We start from the raw sequence: 17,500 nt of genomic DNA, 5'->3' as shown, positions 1-17,500 counted from the left end.
TTGTTTGTTGGTAGGACTATTACTGTACTTTAATATGAAGTTCATGATACTTTTGAATAAATTCAGGCAACTTGATAAATTATTTGAGTATCTTCATTTAAACTCAATACTTCAAACAATTCATAATGACTCACTCAGTAGCCTAACAGACAGAGAAACTACAATGACTCGATTTACACGAAGTTCTGTCATGAAACTTTAGATGGCACAGGCTAATCGGTCCTTAACTCAGTCTGCCAGCAATCACATCATCCTCTATAGGGCACAGCTGATTGGTTCTCGCTGTATCAGTAGCCAATGAGCTCGATGCTCAACCTTCAAATACTTGTGTAGCTCGAATAGCAGTTGCAGTGCGCTTTCAGAAACCCTACACCTTCCCCAGCTCCACCTGTATAGATCTGCTATGGGTTATTCATGTATGCTGTATTGTACAGCGACAGCATGTCTTACTTGCTCACAGCAGCGTGTTGTGTATGTATTAGCAATAGCAAGTCTCCATACTTGATCAGAAGCAGCAGCAATAATATCATCATCATCATCATCATCATCAGGAGCATGTCTGTCATGATCCCAGCCTGTGTTCCCCTGTTTTGTGTGAGGACTTTTGAGTTATTTCCTGTCTTGTGCCATGTTTTGAAATTATTTGTAGTTTGTCATGTTGATTACTCTCCCCAGGTGTGTCTTGTTATTTCCCTTGGTTAAGGCCCTTGCACACTGAGTCCGAAATTCGCATCCGAAATTTTCGCACGTTAAAAAATAAATACGACCTCACGTTATGTCGATCACGCTTACACACTGCCTCCGAAACTTTCGTCCGTCATAAAAAAATTAGAATCAGGTTCGATTTTCAGCAATTTTTCGCATTTTAAATGGTGTTTTGATAATTCAGAGCCACCGAATCACGAATACGAAAAACCTTTACCCTCGTGTGTTCCCATGACAATTTACCAATTTTAAATAAACAAGAATCGGCACACTGCCACCTCTGCTCCCAAGGATTTATTAAAATGAACAACATTCCGACCCAAAAGGTCTTCGACCAGGCCTGGCGAAGACCCTTTGGGTCGAAACGTTGTTCATTTTAATAAATCCTTGGGAGCAGAGGTGGCAGTGTGCCGATTCTTGTTTATTTTGAGTTTGATGCTTCATCTGATCGAGCACCTGCCAATAGTTTTTCTGGATGTGCGCACAATCTCTTTTTGAATTGACCAATTTTACCATAAATTGCCCCTGTAATTCTCTTGTGGTTGTTCAGTCGTTGTTTGCTGTAAAATGCTCCTGTCCTGAGTTTCTTTGTTTGCCCTGGATTCCCTGTGTTTGTATTGTTAATAAAGTAATGCTTGCATGTTGATTCTCTCTCCGCTTCATCCCATCCTCAGCATTACAATGTCTTTCTTGCTCACAGCAGTGTGTCTTGTATGTATTGGCAGTAGCAAGTCTCGTACTTGACCAGCAGAAGCAGCAATAATATCAGCAGCAGCGTAGCAGATTTATTCCACCAAGACTAAACATATCAACATTGTCATAACCATTAGCACACCAAACACTCCGAGAGTTGTCATCATGATAGAACTGTTTATACTCTACGTTCAGTTCATATTGTACAGCAAACAACATGGAAACACATGTGTCTGTCTCTCACACGGAAATGAGCAGAGAAGCCTTGAGCCATCGTCATGGAGACAGGATGCAGCTCAAGCTGTGTGTGTGTGTGTGTGTGTGTGTGTGTGTGTGTATCATAATAACAAAGATACTATTATTTAAAATAAATATAAATATATAAATAATATAAAATAAAAGTTTGGGTTGGTAAGATTTTTAAAATGTTTTAAAAAAAAGTCTCTTTCCTCACCAAGGCTGGATTTATTTGATCAAAAATACAGTAATAACAGTAAATATTATTATAATTATGAAATAGCAATAAAATTTCCATAATGCAAAAACATTTTTTTTTCACCTTTCAGTTTTTGAAATATGACCTGGAGGTGTTTTTATGAGATTCCCTCTTATATGAATCTCTTTTGACAAGCAGTAGGAAGTAATTCCAGAGACTGAGTGAGAATAAGAATGAGAAGGTATATACACACACGCACACGCACGCACACACACACGCACAGGAAGTGATGGCTCTGATGGGTTTGGCTTCCTTTCTGTCTCTGCTCCATAATCTTTTTTAGATTACTGTAATACAGCTGTCTTCCTCTCACACTTACTCTCTCAATCGTTCTCTCTCTCTGCTCTTCTCGTCTCTGTGTGTCTCTTTATTATTGGCAGAACAAAGCCGTCCTGTTATAATCTCCTCATGCCCAGCTGCCATCACATTTAGACAAGACATGAAACTTCTGTTCTATTTTATTGCCCAAGTAATTTCCAACAACATTTGCATTAATCCAAGCCCTCCATTAGCTCTATCAGTCTGAGCAATCTCCCTCCAATTAAACCACATAAAAGACATTTTATTAACGTCATTAGAACTGATTAAACATATTTCCATTTACATATTATCAGTATTTGTCATAGAAAAAATGAACAGAAGAGCAGGTTGGAATGACTGAAAAAGGGGCGGAGACTGTGCTCATAAGGGGTGTGGCCTGACAAGTGAGGATTGGTTGTAGTCTTATGGGGCGGAGCCTGTGTGCTGGTCGTCAATGGGTGGGGTCTGAAATTGAAAGGGGTGTGGCTTGAGAGAAACAAATTGTGGATTTAACCCACCCACCTGTATTTTTAGGTTTGGGGAAGTAATACGAAGACAAAAAAGAATGAGAGAGAAAGACGAGAAAAACACGAAAAGAGGACCGGAAAACACAATCAAGGGACCGAGTGAAAAGCTTTAGGGTGAAAAGCGAGAAACTCCCCTGTATTACACCTGTGGCCCGTGTCATTCATAAACGCTCTCTACACACTTTCTCCAGCTCGCGAGTGCTTTCAACTCATGAGTCATGTGTGTAGTGTGCAATTAACCCTTCAGCACAGTCGTTCATTTAACATCGTGAAGCCAGACTGTAAATAAACAGTGGTCATGACTCCACAATCCATCAAATCACTTCAGAAAATCTCATGTTATTAACAGAGTAACATCATGATTATTTTCATTTCCATGCTCTTAATGGAAGTTGAAATGGTTTGTAAAATTACAAGTATATGCATCATCATATCTAGCGATTTATATGGGTGTTTTATGCTATATAATACTGTGCTAGTGCCTTTGCTGAACAGTGCAGAAAGCATGACAATATTTTACTCAGGAAGTGGCGTCCAGTTATCATTTTGGAAATAAAAACAGTTAAATTGCCTTTTTATTGCTATTTTAATGTAAAAAGTCTTAACTTTTGCAGTCAGATCAAAAATGTGTAAAAAAAAGAAAGAAAAAATCACAAGTCAAATTGTGACTGGAAATGGAAACTCAACTCAAGCACATTGCATTGTGGTATACAGTATTGCATTCAATACACAGTCATGCAGGTTTTGCATGAATACAGTAAATTTACAAACAGTATATGCTACTGACTATATACTGCAGAAATAGTAAGAGTAGTGTGGCAGTCTTCATAACAGCACCAAACAGCCTCATATGCGCGTCTGCAGCGTTCATGAATCTAGGCTGCAGCACCTCGACACTCTCTGATCTCTCAGAGCACAAGATACGGCACTAATTAACAAGCCTGGTGATTTAGACATGACCCGGCCGGCCCTTCAGCTCTGGGTCAGTGAGGGGACGAGATCTAGGTCATCATCAAGCGTGTGTGTGTGAGACTGTATCTGGGAAGCAACTGTGAATCTCTAGTTTGTCAAGCTAAAACAGCATTGTTTGCTCCACTACAAGTTACTAACAAAAATAAGGAGAAGATACTTTAGGGGAAAATATATTTTCAATTATATGTGACTATGCAATGAAATTATCTGGCACAAAACGGCACACAAAAAACCTAAATACAACAAATAAACCAGAATACAGTATATATGTTATAGCCTCATAAGGGGTGTGGCCTAACAAGTGAGGATTGGTTGGATTTGGATGAGGGCGGAGCCTGTGGGCGGAAATCGAAAGGGGTGTGGCATGAGAGAAGGAGGTTGGGCTTAGGAGGCGGAGTTCAGCAATGGGGCGGGGCCTGCTGGAGAAAGGGGTGGAGCTTGAGAGAAGAAAGTTGGGCTTAGGAGGCGGAGTTCAGCAATGGGGCGGGGCCTGCTGGAGAAAGGGGTGTGATATGAGAGAAGAAAGTTGGGTTTAGGAGTTGGAGTTCAGCAATGGGGCGGGGCCTGCTGGAGAAAGGGGTGGGGCTTGGGAAAAGAAAGTTGGGCTTAGGAGGCGGAGTTCAGCAATGGGGTGGGGCCTGTTGGAGAAAGGGGTGGGGCTTGAGAGAAGAAAGTTGGGCTTAGGAGGTGGAGTTCAGCAATGGGGTGGGGCCTGCTGGAGAAAGGGGTGTGACATGAGAGAAGAAAGTTGGGCTTAGGAGGCGGGGATCAGCAATGGGGCGGGGCCTGCTGGAGAAAGGGGTGGGGCTTGTGAAGAAAGTTGGGCTTAGGAGGCGGAGTTCAGCAATGGGGTGGGGCCTGCTGGAGAAAGGGGTGGGGCTTGATAGAAGAAAGTTGGGCTTAGGAGGCGGAGTTCAGCAATGGGGCGGGCCTGCTGGAGAAAGGGGTGTGACATGAGAGAAGAAAGTTGGGCTTAGGAGGCGGGGATCAGCAATGGGGCGGGGCCTGCTGGAGAAAGGGGTGGGGCTTGAGAGAGAAAGGTGTAGATATAAACTAGAATACCTAACCTAACCTAATTTGTTTAATTTAAATCGGAATTTATTCACAGAAACGATTCAATACAATGAGTCAGACTTTCCAAAACACCTCAGTGCCAGCAGGGTCTAAGATGTGCATGTTAACAAGTCAAACCCTGAATAAATAAAATATAACAGGTAGATACTGAACATTTGCAGTAACGTTAATCTAATACTTAGATTAGAAGTATTGGAAGTCGCTGTTTACTCATTAAAAACACACTCAAACCACATTCAAAGACTTCTGAAGATAAGACTTTACAGAAGTCAACACTTCAAAAATCACAAAACTGAGACTTTAGCTCAAGTCTTCTGCTTCTCAGACTTTTACTTCTGGGAAAAACATCCCAATAATCTCACAGTTTCAGAAGAGATCTCAAACATGTCTCAAACTGCGCTCAGAATCTCCAAGACACCGAAGTCTGCAATCAAAAGCATTTCTCATCAAATGATCGCGGCTGCTATTCACACTCATTTTACTGTATGACGACTACTGACTCATGTGGGTCTAATCTTTATTTCTCCTGAGGCGAAACATCTGAGACAAAGTTCATAAGTTTCATGAGCTATGTAACGAGCAACAAAACCCTCTGGGAGGCTTCATAGAATAATAAGTAAAAAAGATAAACAGACATATATAAAGACAATTACAAAAGACACTGCAAGACATCACAGAGCTCAGAGCTCCATGATAATCTCTGTGAAAAGCATGTTCAGGATTGCAAGATCCTATTGGTTACATCATTCCATTGCGGTCTTAAATGTCTATTTGTAACATATTTACAGTGGTTGAACATTGCAACCACATGTCTTCTGCAAATTACAGGCATTTAAATGTGTGTATAAGCACAATGAGTCATTGAATCATTCACTTCTAGTTTCACTCTAGCTAGTTTCACTCCATTGACTGTCTGATGCATATTTCATACAAATAAACAAGACTTCACCAGACTCATTCTGATTGGCTGGCTTTACGCATCAAATCTAAAGCTAAAATCAAATGAAAAAAAAAAAAAAAAAAAATTAGTGCTGGGCAACGATTAATCATGATTTATCGCATCCAAAATAAAAATTTGTGTTTGCATAATATATGTGTGTATACTGTGTATATTTATTTTGTATAAATACACAGACATGCATGAACATATTTAAGAAAAATGTGTTATATATATAAAATATTTATATTTATATACATATATACAGTGTATATACATACAAATATTTCTTAAATATATACATGCATATGTGTGTATTTATATATAAAAAGTAATTATACACAGTATACACACATATATTATGTAAACACAAACTTTTATTTTGGATGCGATTAATTGCGATTAATAGTTGCCCAGCACTAAAAAATATTTAAAAATATTAAAGTTGAAGAACTAATATTAATAAAAAAAAAAAAATAAAAAAAAAATTAAACTATAGAAATACAAGAAAACTAATAAAATGACAAAAGCACATAACAAAATTGCTAAAATGTATGCATCAAATCTTCAGCACACCTGAGCATCACATCGAGCTGTGGTTGGTCTCTGTACATGTCAACCCGAAGATCTCTTACTGTAATATATCACTGCAGGTACAGAACATCTTCTGCTACTGTATGCATGATCTGCAATGATATGCTTAATCTAGTTGACCTGCAATAGCATCTGTGAGTACAGTAAAGTAAAGCATAACTAAGTTGTTCTGTAAGTCTATAAAACGATTTATGTCTGAGGAGATTTATTGAGCCTACAGGCAGGATTAAAGCAGGATTAAAAGGAAAAGCTGTTAAACCTGCCCCTTTAAGACCCGTAGGAAACATCCCCTTAAACGTGTCTGAGCTGTGTCAGGAGATCACCGCAAGATCCAGAACGCTGTTTTAACCACAATGACATGCTGGTGCAGTTATTATCACAGCAACTGCTGGTTCAACTCAGAAATTTGACACGTTACAGCAGTTTATGAACTGTGTTTCTACCCAAAAGTGATGCATTTCACCGTGTCAACATGTCTTATATTTGGGCTTTTGTTTGCTATGATGGAAACAACCCTGTTCAAGTGGATTTTATGCATAATAAAATGTGCAAAATGACAGTAAACACCGGCTGTGATTTATTGTAATATTATGCATGGTTTAAATTGAATTGTAATGATAGTCTGGCTCTCACTGACGTAAGTGAGTGAGTGCAGTGTTCTTCTCGTCAGCTACAAATAAAACTAAAGCCATTAAAATAAAATAAAATAAAATAAAATAAAATAAAATAAAATAAAATAAAATAAAATAAAATAAAATAAAATAAAATAAAATATGAAATTTTGCATTTGCAATTAACTGAAATAAGTTGAAGTTGAAGTACTAAAATTACTAAAATAAAAATGGACAATATATAAAATAAAAGCTTATTTAAAATATTAAAAAGTATAGAAATAATACAAAAATACAGTATGCCTGGGTGATTGACACGAAACATCACATCACGACGCAATGATATGTATCGTCATGTATGCAAATATGCAAATACTTTTCACACAGAAGGCAGTTACAGTAAAATTTAAGCACACACTCATTCAAAGCCCTTCAGCACAGCATTGGTGTTTTTGCATGTAACTGATTTCAATGTGAGTCTGAATGTGAAGAATGACAGTGTAACATCTTAAATTTGGGCCTGCTCCTCATAGCACAAGTCGCATGGAATACTTAATAATTTGAAGTGCTTATTGGACACTCTCATGAACAATGATAGGCTTGTATGATAGGCTTTTATCATGTATAAACTAGTAAAACAGTATAGTGTCACTCTTTATCCACTGTCCACCTCAGAGACATTACAGAATTAACCTCCCAGATACGCCGCTCGGTCCCCAGAGAGCAAGAAGAGATGTAGTCAGGTCTATTCTTGTGTGTTACGCTGGTCTTTTATCACACAGTTCATTCAGTGGCCATCAGGGTCCTATTGAACATCAGTCTTTCTTTCTTTCTTGCCCTTTATATATCCCTCTTCGTCTCGCGGCAATCTTTCTCTCTCTTTCAGCCTGACTGCTCTTGTCCTCTCATCTCTCTCTCTCTCTCTCTCTCTCTCTCTCTCTTTCAAGTCACAGCTGCGGCAACAACAATTAGGTCAAGCTTTACACTTGGGCCTATTTTAAGCTTCCTCGCTCTCGCAAAAGACTACAAATGGTCCAATATCAGTGTCTGCGTTCAAATCAAAGCAAGAGCAAGTCTGAATCACAGCGAGTTGCATTCAAAGACTAAAATTCAGTGATCGTTATAAATGAAACAACAACCTTTTACATGTAATTTGCTTTGAAATTACCATGAAATGAAACTAAAATACATGTTCCTGGTCTTATTGTGAACAATTCATCAGTGTATTAAAAATACAATAAAACAGTAATATTATGACATATTATTACAATTTAAAATAACAGTTTTCTATGTGAATATATAGTAAAGTGTAATTTATTCCTGTGATCAAAGCTGAATTTTCAGCATCATTACTCCAGTCTTCAGTGTCACATGATCCTTCAGAAATCAATGTAAATCAATGCAGGCTAAATAAAAATAAAAGCTTTTATTTTAAAATTTTAATAATTCGTCTTTTCTGTCACATTTGATCAATCTAACGTGTTCTTGCTGAGTAAAAGTATACATTTCTTTTAAAAAATCTTATGAAAAAGCGCTATATAAATGTAACGAATTATTATTATTATTATTATTATAGTGTACCTCCGATTCAATTTGATTAATAATAACTTTTTAGAATTCCTCTCATTGATTCTGATCAACAGTCAAATTTATGTTACCAATTTATTAGTAATAAATGACCGATTCATGAGTAAAACAGGACATTCATCGAGAAATAAACCAAACTCTGACACTAAACAGACTCGGGTCCACATCAGAAGCTTTCGTCTGAAATAACAGCTGATGTGACGTTGGCTAAAATGGTAACTTGCTTTTAAAGTCCCCCTGTGTTGAGAATACATTTTTAATGTTGTTTATATTTCTATGTGGTGTTTTTAATATGCTTTAAGACAAACCATGTGTAAATTCATAAGTCGACTCCATTGCTGAGTATTTTCTCCTTAAAACTGCAGTGAACCAAAGACAGTCTCAAAAACACGCTTTGAAATCGCTGGTGTTTCTGACGTCACAAACTACCTTGTAACCAATCAGATCAACGTGTGATCGTCAACCAGTGGATCTCTGAGCTGAGTGAGTGAGTGGAGGCGGGGCTCATTTGCATATTCATAGAACTGCGCATACTAAATGAGGCAAGGGTGTCGAGTTACATTCAAGATATTTAAAGGCATGAAGAATTTTTTTTCAAGGAAACAACATTTAAATGTGTCATTTTGGTGATCAAAGATGAGTTTTAAGGGATAAAATGATTGACTACAGGGGGACTTTAAGAGTTATTAGAGTATGAAGAAAGATTATAAAGACAAATGTTCTTTGTAATGACGTGTGCTGATGAATCATTCACAATAAGACCAGGAACATGCATTAAGACAGCAAACAGAGTCAGTTTGGGTTTCATGAAATCTCTCAACTGCACAAATCAACACACGTCCTCCTCATCTCCGCTCACACACACAGTGATTCAGAAATATCCCACACCAGATGCTCTCAGACAGTCATGAAGGGTCTTACACAAGATCAGACTGGGTTCGGTGTCTTGGCCCTGTTCCTCTCTGAAACACAGTTCACATGAATGAGTCGATGCTTCACCCACTCACTCGTTTACACCGAAGGGATTTACTCGCCTGTGTGTTTGTGCACGAGTTAAACCACCACTATCTGCCCTATTCACACAGTAACCGTTTCTCATGGGGTTGTAAGGTCTTTTCAACATTTACAGGGGCTAGTCTGTGATTGTATTACTGTCCGAATCCAAAAGGTCAGTGTTTTTCTCCCAACACCTGCATTAAAATCCCCGGTCGAATGCATGAGTTTTATCACGGAGGAGCCATGCAATTACGGACAAAAATAAACGTTGCGTTTATAATAAATGTTGTTTTTTAATGAATGCCACTGTAAACAACACTATTTTCGATGCTGTTCTGACTACTGTTAAATTTAAAAGATTTGTTGTGGGGTTAGTGGAAAAAAAATACATGTTTATAATGATTAAAAAAATTATTTACCATTATTTTACATTTATTTCTGACTGTCGTAATTAAAATGTGACTTCTACACTGATGCAACTGATCTGTTTGTTTATTTATAGGAAATGAATCTCACCAATGCAGTTTTGACTTGGAATGACTTATAGTTACGTGCGAATTGGAAAACACAGTAACCAAATGTAATTTCATTATATGCCCTATTCCGATGGTAATTGCTTCTCATGTGGACGTCCGTAACCAAAAAAAAAAACAAATGTACGCAGTAAACCAGCAGAACAGTTTTGTTAGCTTATTAACTATTTCCTAACAAATGCCAAAGATTCCCTCCACACATCACGTCTCAAGCTCAGAGACGTGTTCGGAGAGTGGCATGAGCATTGAAAGCACTCGGCGGGTCTGACAGCTCTCATAATTCGTGTTAAAACACGCTGGAAACTGCATGTGTCACATTATGATGTTGTAACCCATTTGCATTTATTAATTTAGCAGACGTTTTAATCCAAAGTGCCTTACGAATAAGGAAAACCACAAGCAGTTTATCATGAAAGAGCAATAAATTAGCATATAGTGTAAATACGTATAGTGTAAATATAAAATCTTCATTTTTTAACTGTAATAGTAATAATAATAATAATGAAAGAAAGTTATTATGTTCCCGAAGATTACTGTAAATGCTGCCACATTTAGTACCATGAAATGTTTTTGAGGACATTTTCTCATCCAGCTATGGACAAACCCCAAGCAAATGAGCATATTTCACATTTTACTCTAAATATCAAGAGCTCAAAACAAAGTAACCATCTCTTACACAACATGACATCCTGCAGATCTTCCATACAGAGGAACTGGAGGAAAACAAGAAGCTCTTGACCCGCTCAGACACACGTGCGTGACGTCTGACTGATTCCTCTCCAGAAAGACTCAACGAGAGTCGGATAATCATTACACAGACATGAATACATTGACCCATGAGTGCATCAGAGGTTTCAGCCTGCTCCAGACAAATGAAAATGGATTAATGTGCCTGATGGTTTCACAGACGGGTCATCTGAGGTTATTCCTGTCCGTCTCAGGAAACCTTCAACATGAACTTACAATGCAATGAATATTCTAGCAGACTACACATGCCTGCATTAAACAACCAGTCTCAATATATGGCTGGGTGATATAGCGATAGCTGATGAACATTGATGCAAAAATGTGTTTTCGGTGAAGAAAATGATTCAAAAAGAATTGCTCATACCTCAAACCACTAACATATCTCTTCATCAGCTGCTGGAAAGAGTAAAAAAAGAGCATTCCCTGAAAGCAAAGCCGTCGTCTGAGAGTTCACACACGTTCGGTCACGAACACCAGCTCTCATCTGCTCGACGCTGATGTTAAACTCGATTCATGATGGCACCTGAACTTCTGAACTATGCTCGTTTCTCCCATGGGCTTTCCTTAACATTCGGAGATTGACGGCGACACAGAACTTCTGTGAGAAGTCTGCAGAATTAGGACACAAACGCACACTGACTGTAATAAAAAGAACATACACTCTAAAAAAAAAAAAAATGCAGGGTTGTTTTAACCCAAATTTGGGTCAAATATGGACAAATTCAACCGTTGGGTTAAAAAATTTAATTTAAAAATTTAACCCAACGCCTGGGTTTGTCCATATTTGACCCAAGTTTGGGTTGAAACAACCAAGCATTGTGAATAGTAGACTTCTGGCATACTCTTTTCAACATGCAATGCTTTGGGATAAACTTATTTTAATCTCACATACTGTTTATGGTGGATAGTGTGGACACTGAGGCACAGCATTTATGTACTATGTGAATATGAATACACACACAAATAGGAACAGATATTGAAAGAAAGCACAACAGACAAACTAACAAATGGATAATTCACTATCCATGCGGGAAGAATTCACAATTCAATAAGGTTCAGTAAGGGTTTGAAAAAATGAAATTAATACTTTTAATCATTAATTGATGCATTCAATTGATAGAAAGTGAGAGTAAAGACATTTATAATGTTACAACAGATTCTGTTTCAAATAAATGCGTTCTATTCATCAAAGAATCCGGAAAAAAATGACACCCTTTCCACAAAAATATGAAGCAACAAAACTGTTTTCAACATTAATAAGAAATGCTTCAAACAGAATATTAGAATGATTTCTGAAGGATCATGTGACTCTGAAGACTGGAGTAATGATGCTGGAAATTCAGCTTTGATCACAGGAATAAATTTCATTTTATAATATATTTACATAGAAAATGGCTATTTTTAATTGTAATATTATTTCACAGTTTTACTGTATTTTTGATCAATAAGCAGAAGAGACTTCTCTCAAAAACATAAAAAAAACCCTACCAACCCCAAACTTTTGAATGATAGCGAATGCAAATCACCTGCGTCTCTTTGATCAGACTGAACTGAGCAGATTCTGTACTCGGGTCTTTAAAGTGAGACAGCAGCTGTTCTGCACAGCTTGATAAGAAACCTTGAAGAGTGTTTCATCTTCATCTTTTTTTATCAAAAACACAACAGTACCGTCAAGGTCAGAGTCACAGAGAACGACATCACAGTATAATAACAGTAATCTTTGACTCATCGCAAACCTGACTTATTAAATAAATTAGCAAGGCAAAAAGACCAAGAGGTTATTTTAACAGATGCCTTTTCACCCAAAGTGACATAAATGACAGCACAGAGGAAACATTTTGATTTTGATCATGAATAACTCTGTACGAGCAGCCGAACCTCTTTAAACCGGTACTACTGCAGATTTTTGCATGAACTTGTAATTCTATTTAAGGCAAGACACCACAAAAATAATTAATAGATATCACCATACTTTAATAGTAAAAAAAAAGTTTGCAATCATTAATGTAATCAATAAACTGGGGAGAGTTATTGATTACATTAATGATTGCAAATGCAAACCTTTTTTTTACTATTAAAGTCCCCATTTTATCCCTTAAAACTCATCTTTGATCACCAAAATGACAAACTTAAATGTTTTTTCCTTGAAAAAAAATTCTTCATGGCTTAAAATATCTTGAATGTAACTCGACACCCTTGCCTCATTTAGTATGCGTGGTTCTATGCATTATGCAAATGAGCCCCACCTCCACTCACTCACTCAGCTCAGAGATCCACTGGTTGATGATCACACGTTGATCTGATTGGTTACAAGGTAGTTTGTGACGTCAGAAACACCAGCGATTTCAAAGCGTGTTTTTGAGACTGTCTTTGGTTCACTGCAGTTTTAAGGAGAAAATACTCAGCAATGGTGTCGACTTATGAATTTACACATGGTTTAAAAACATATTAAAAAAGCAACATTAAAAGCTTGATTTTCACCACAGGGGGACTTTAAATATGCATACATTTCCAGGGGTTTTCATGAAGGGCATTTTGGATATCTCGGTTTGACAAAATAAGCATCCATTAAAAAAACGCCATGTTTTTAGGAATTAAATGTTATATAAATGACCAAATGATATATGAACAAATCCCTCTGTAAAAACCACCAGAATATCCAATAGATATAGGAATAAAGTTTGGTGTAAATGCAGAAAAAAATGGCCTTTAAAGATATGTATTGTAATTGAAATACAAATGTAATTAAATTAAATGTAATAAAATCAACAGTTAAAAGTATATCTTGGATGTTTTCTTTCCACTAATCTGAAGCAACACATTATGAAAAGCCAGCCAGTGCATGAATAAACGTTTTTGCCTGTAGTGCCTTGCCTTAAAATACTACAATGCTTGTAACTGACAGTACACAGATGTAACGTGTGCTTGAGAATCAGGCCTGGATGTATCAGCACATGTGAAAAAGCCAGAGCCACCCAGTTGAATGTCCCCAATCTCAGCGTAATTGGCCTGATTTGTCGAGTTGCACGGCCAGAGAAGTGAATGGAAGTCATCAAACTTTAATGTACTGCTTTTAATATGCTCCCGAAGGAGCCACGAGTCTCTCTGGAATTAGACACCGTGTCCTAGACTCGCCAGCGCACAGACCGGCTGGAACGACATGATTTTAAAGCTCAGCATGCAGTTAGCCAATTACAAGAGGAACGTTGTGCGACTCTCGGTATGGAGACCTGAAGCAAACAAACCCGAGCAGATGCAAATCAATACAGTTCACAGACACCTTAAAGGGCTTGTTTCATGAGCAATCAAATGTTTCTTGATTTCATTGTACTTTGCAAACATACTGTAAGGTAATAGAATAAATGCCATTCTTAAATTAGAAAGATCAATAACGAACAACCAGCAGCTTAACTACATGCAGCACAGCGATACTAGTGATGTTCAATTCATGAACGACTCATTCTTTTGAGTCGGATCTTTCAAAAGAATCAACTGATCTGCAAAACCAACCTGAATGATTGGTTCACACATCAGACTGAAGCAGTTCAAACTCTTCTCTAGTCAACATCTCAATGTCCACATTATCCACCATAAACAGTATGTGAGATTAAAATAAGTGTGTCCCAAAGCATTGTATGTTGAAAAGCGTATGCCAGAAGTCTACTATTCCCGGTGGATTCTCGAAGTGTGGATCCGTGCTCATTATAACAGCTAATATTACCCACAACTCATTGCGCTTTGGAGGAGGAACTACAAACATGAGTAAAGAGCGGATATGCGCGACCGCATTAATCAAAGTTTAACCTGATAAAAAAATATTCATTTGATGTCATCTGTGTTATATTTCATCTGCAATAACAATGTGGACTTTTATAAAGATCCGTTTGGCCATTAAAGGGTTAGTTCACCCAAAAATGAAAATTACTAACCCTTTAACTTTTAAATGCATCATTCTGCATTAAAGGGGTGGTTGATTATGATTTCACTTTTTTAACTTTAGTTAGTGTGTAATATTGCTGTTTGCAATATTGCAACATCTGCAAAATTACAACGCTCAAAGTTCAAAGCAAAGGGAGATATTTTCTTCTACAGAAATCGCTTTTTAAGGACTACAACAAACGGCTGGTAGAGACTACACCACATTCCTCCAGGGTTAGTGACATCACCAACCCTAAAATTTACATAAACCCCGCCCCCAGAACACGATTTATAGATTATCAAGACAGAATATGCTAATCAATGACTAGAAGATAACTACACATAAGCTACATAAATTCATCAACTAACCATTCAGAAATGTCCTGTTGCTTCTACATGTTGTCTCTTCTTCTTGAGTCTCTCCATCATTGTCTGACTCTGGTTTGAACATAAAAGGCTAAAAGTTTTTGAAATTTTCAGTGATTTTCATTTTAAAATGTCTGTGTGAGTGCAAGCTGTTAAAGCTCCGCCCTCTGTGCCGGGAGCAGCAACTCATTTGCATTTAAAGGGACAGACACAAAACGGTGCGTTTTTGCTCATCCTCAAAAAGTGACAATTTTAACATGCTATATACAAATATCTGTGGGGTATTTTGAGCTAAAACTTCACATACACACTCTGGGGACATCAGAGACTTATTTTAAAAAAGGGCATTATACCACCCATTTAATATGAGGAGAGTCTCCGCATGAAAGACTCGCGACTGCATTTCTCTCCGATACGGTAGGAAATTAAGTGTGGAAGATTTTAACTGTGACAAGATGATTGACAGGCCAGTTTACTGTGATAAGATGCGACAGAGAACAACCGTTAAAGACACAATTGTATGACGTGATAGTTTGTCCCAAAGCTTGTCTACTCTTCTGCCACACACTCAAAAGCATGCACTTTTTCTTCACAAAAAGAGTACATACATTAGGGCGTAGTCTAAGTAGGAGAATTGAGACGCAGCAAGTGTCTTTCAGAAACGACTGACGGTGAATCAGAATTGATTGTCCGATTCGTAATGAGCAGAACAGCTATGTTAGTGTTATATCTTTTCAAAGAATCAATTGACCTGGTTCACAAAACCAGCCTGAAGGATTAGTTCACAAATTAGACTGAATAGTCCAAGCGGTACTCTAGTCAACAACTTTCGGACATATTCTATTCACAGTGAGTTTTTTAATCGGTTCTTTTAATATGATCAACTGAAGTGGTTCGCAAAACCAACCTAAATGATTCTTTCACAAGTCTGACTGAATTGGTCCAAACAGTTCTCTAGTCAACAACTCAGTCTCTTGTATTTGACTCACAGTGAGTCAGGATTGATTGTTCGATTCATAATGAGCAGAACAGCTACATTAGTGATTTATATTTTGTGAACAACTCATTATTTTGTGTCGGATCATTTCAATGAATTAATTGAACTGGTTCACAAAACCAGGCTAAATGATTTGTTCACAAATCGGACTGTCTCGTTCCAGTGGTACTCAACAACTCAGTCTCTTTCGGTCATATTTGTCCGATTCGTAATGAGCAGCACAGCTACAGTAGTAATATTCAGTTTGTGAATGACTCATTCTTTTGAGTCGGATCTTTTAAAAGAATCAACTGAACTGGTTGGCAAAAAAAAACAACTTGAATGATTCTTCACAAATCTGACTGAACTGGTCCAAACAGTCACCGACTCTTTTACACATATTTGACTCACAGTGAGTCAGAACTGATTGTCTGATTCATAATGAGTCGATTCATATTGAGTAGCACAGCTATAATAGTGTTATTCAATTTGTGTATGACTCATTCTTTTGAGCTGATTAATTATTCAGATCTGTTCACAGTCCAAATAAAATGAAAAACACTTACGCAGACATGTATATATCCTCTTTCGACTCACTTTTCATCTGTTCATCTATCTGATGCTCTTGTATAACCAAAGCCTGGCTGTTCTGACCTCTCTAACTCTGCCTTCTGTTGTCTGTTTCTTTCATTCTGTTCATTTCTCTCTCTCTCTCCATCAATCCACCCATCCATGCATGACGACCGAAGAGCGAGCGACTGCAGGAATGTAAAACGGACTTTTTATATCGCCAGTAATATCCTGGTAGAAGGCAGAATGTGTAAAATATCTGTGACTGATTTATTAGAGGTATGAACGCTGTGAAGGTCGTCACCAATGTGAAGGTCTACCAATAAATCAGTTCACATGCACTCAGTCTACAGAGCACAGAGAGAAACAAACACAGTTAAAACCTCGCCTTGAGATTAAATACTCATTAAAATGGCACAAGGTTTCACACAAAAACTAATTAAATTTGAATATGAAAAGAAAGCTGCACGCAGTGATATGTGAATGGGGAAAAAAAAACTCTTTGGGAAGAAATTGCTCATTTCGAATCCCGTTTCAAACACGGTAGCATGTCTTTGATTTGATTTAAATCCGTTGATTTGCATTATAATTGAGAAATGCCATGCATTGCTCTTGATTACGCATTGTAAATCTGGCCAAAAGTGGAGCTGCTTCATAATTAAAAGAGAAGAATAAACAACCATAAATAACCCAATCAGCTGATCGTGTCTCGCTAATGTTTCGCTCAGGTGACGTACGGCTCCTCCGTTAAGCGTAAAGTTAAAACACAATCAGGATGAAATGAAAAGGATTGGGAAGACACACAATTAGGACATGAAAATGAGAAAAGATGTTCCCTGGGAACAGCTCTGAAGAAACAGATTCAATGCCTTTCTTTTGGACTGCAGATTAAAAGTGA

At 37.6% G+C, this 17,500-nt stretch overlaps 1 protein-coding gene across 1 annotated transcript in view; it reads right to left on the bottom strand.

Annotated features, from left to right (window-relative positions):
* dlgap4b (discs, large homolog-associated protein 4b) overlaps nt 1–17,500 on the bottom strand; it is a 143,402-nt gene that overhangs the window by 107,201 nt on the left and 18,701 nt on the right. The window lies entirely within an intron of this gene.

Source organism: Abramis brama, assembly GCF_963993115.1.
Source record: "Abramis brama genome assembly, chromosome: 11".
Lineage (NCBI taxonomy): Eukaryota > Metazoa > Chordata > Actinopteri > Cypriniformes > Leuciscidae > Abramis > Abramis brama.
The sequence above is the reverse complement of the archived record's forward strand: the minus strand, read 5'-3'. Positions and strand labels throughout refer to the sequence as shown.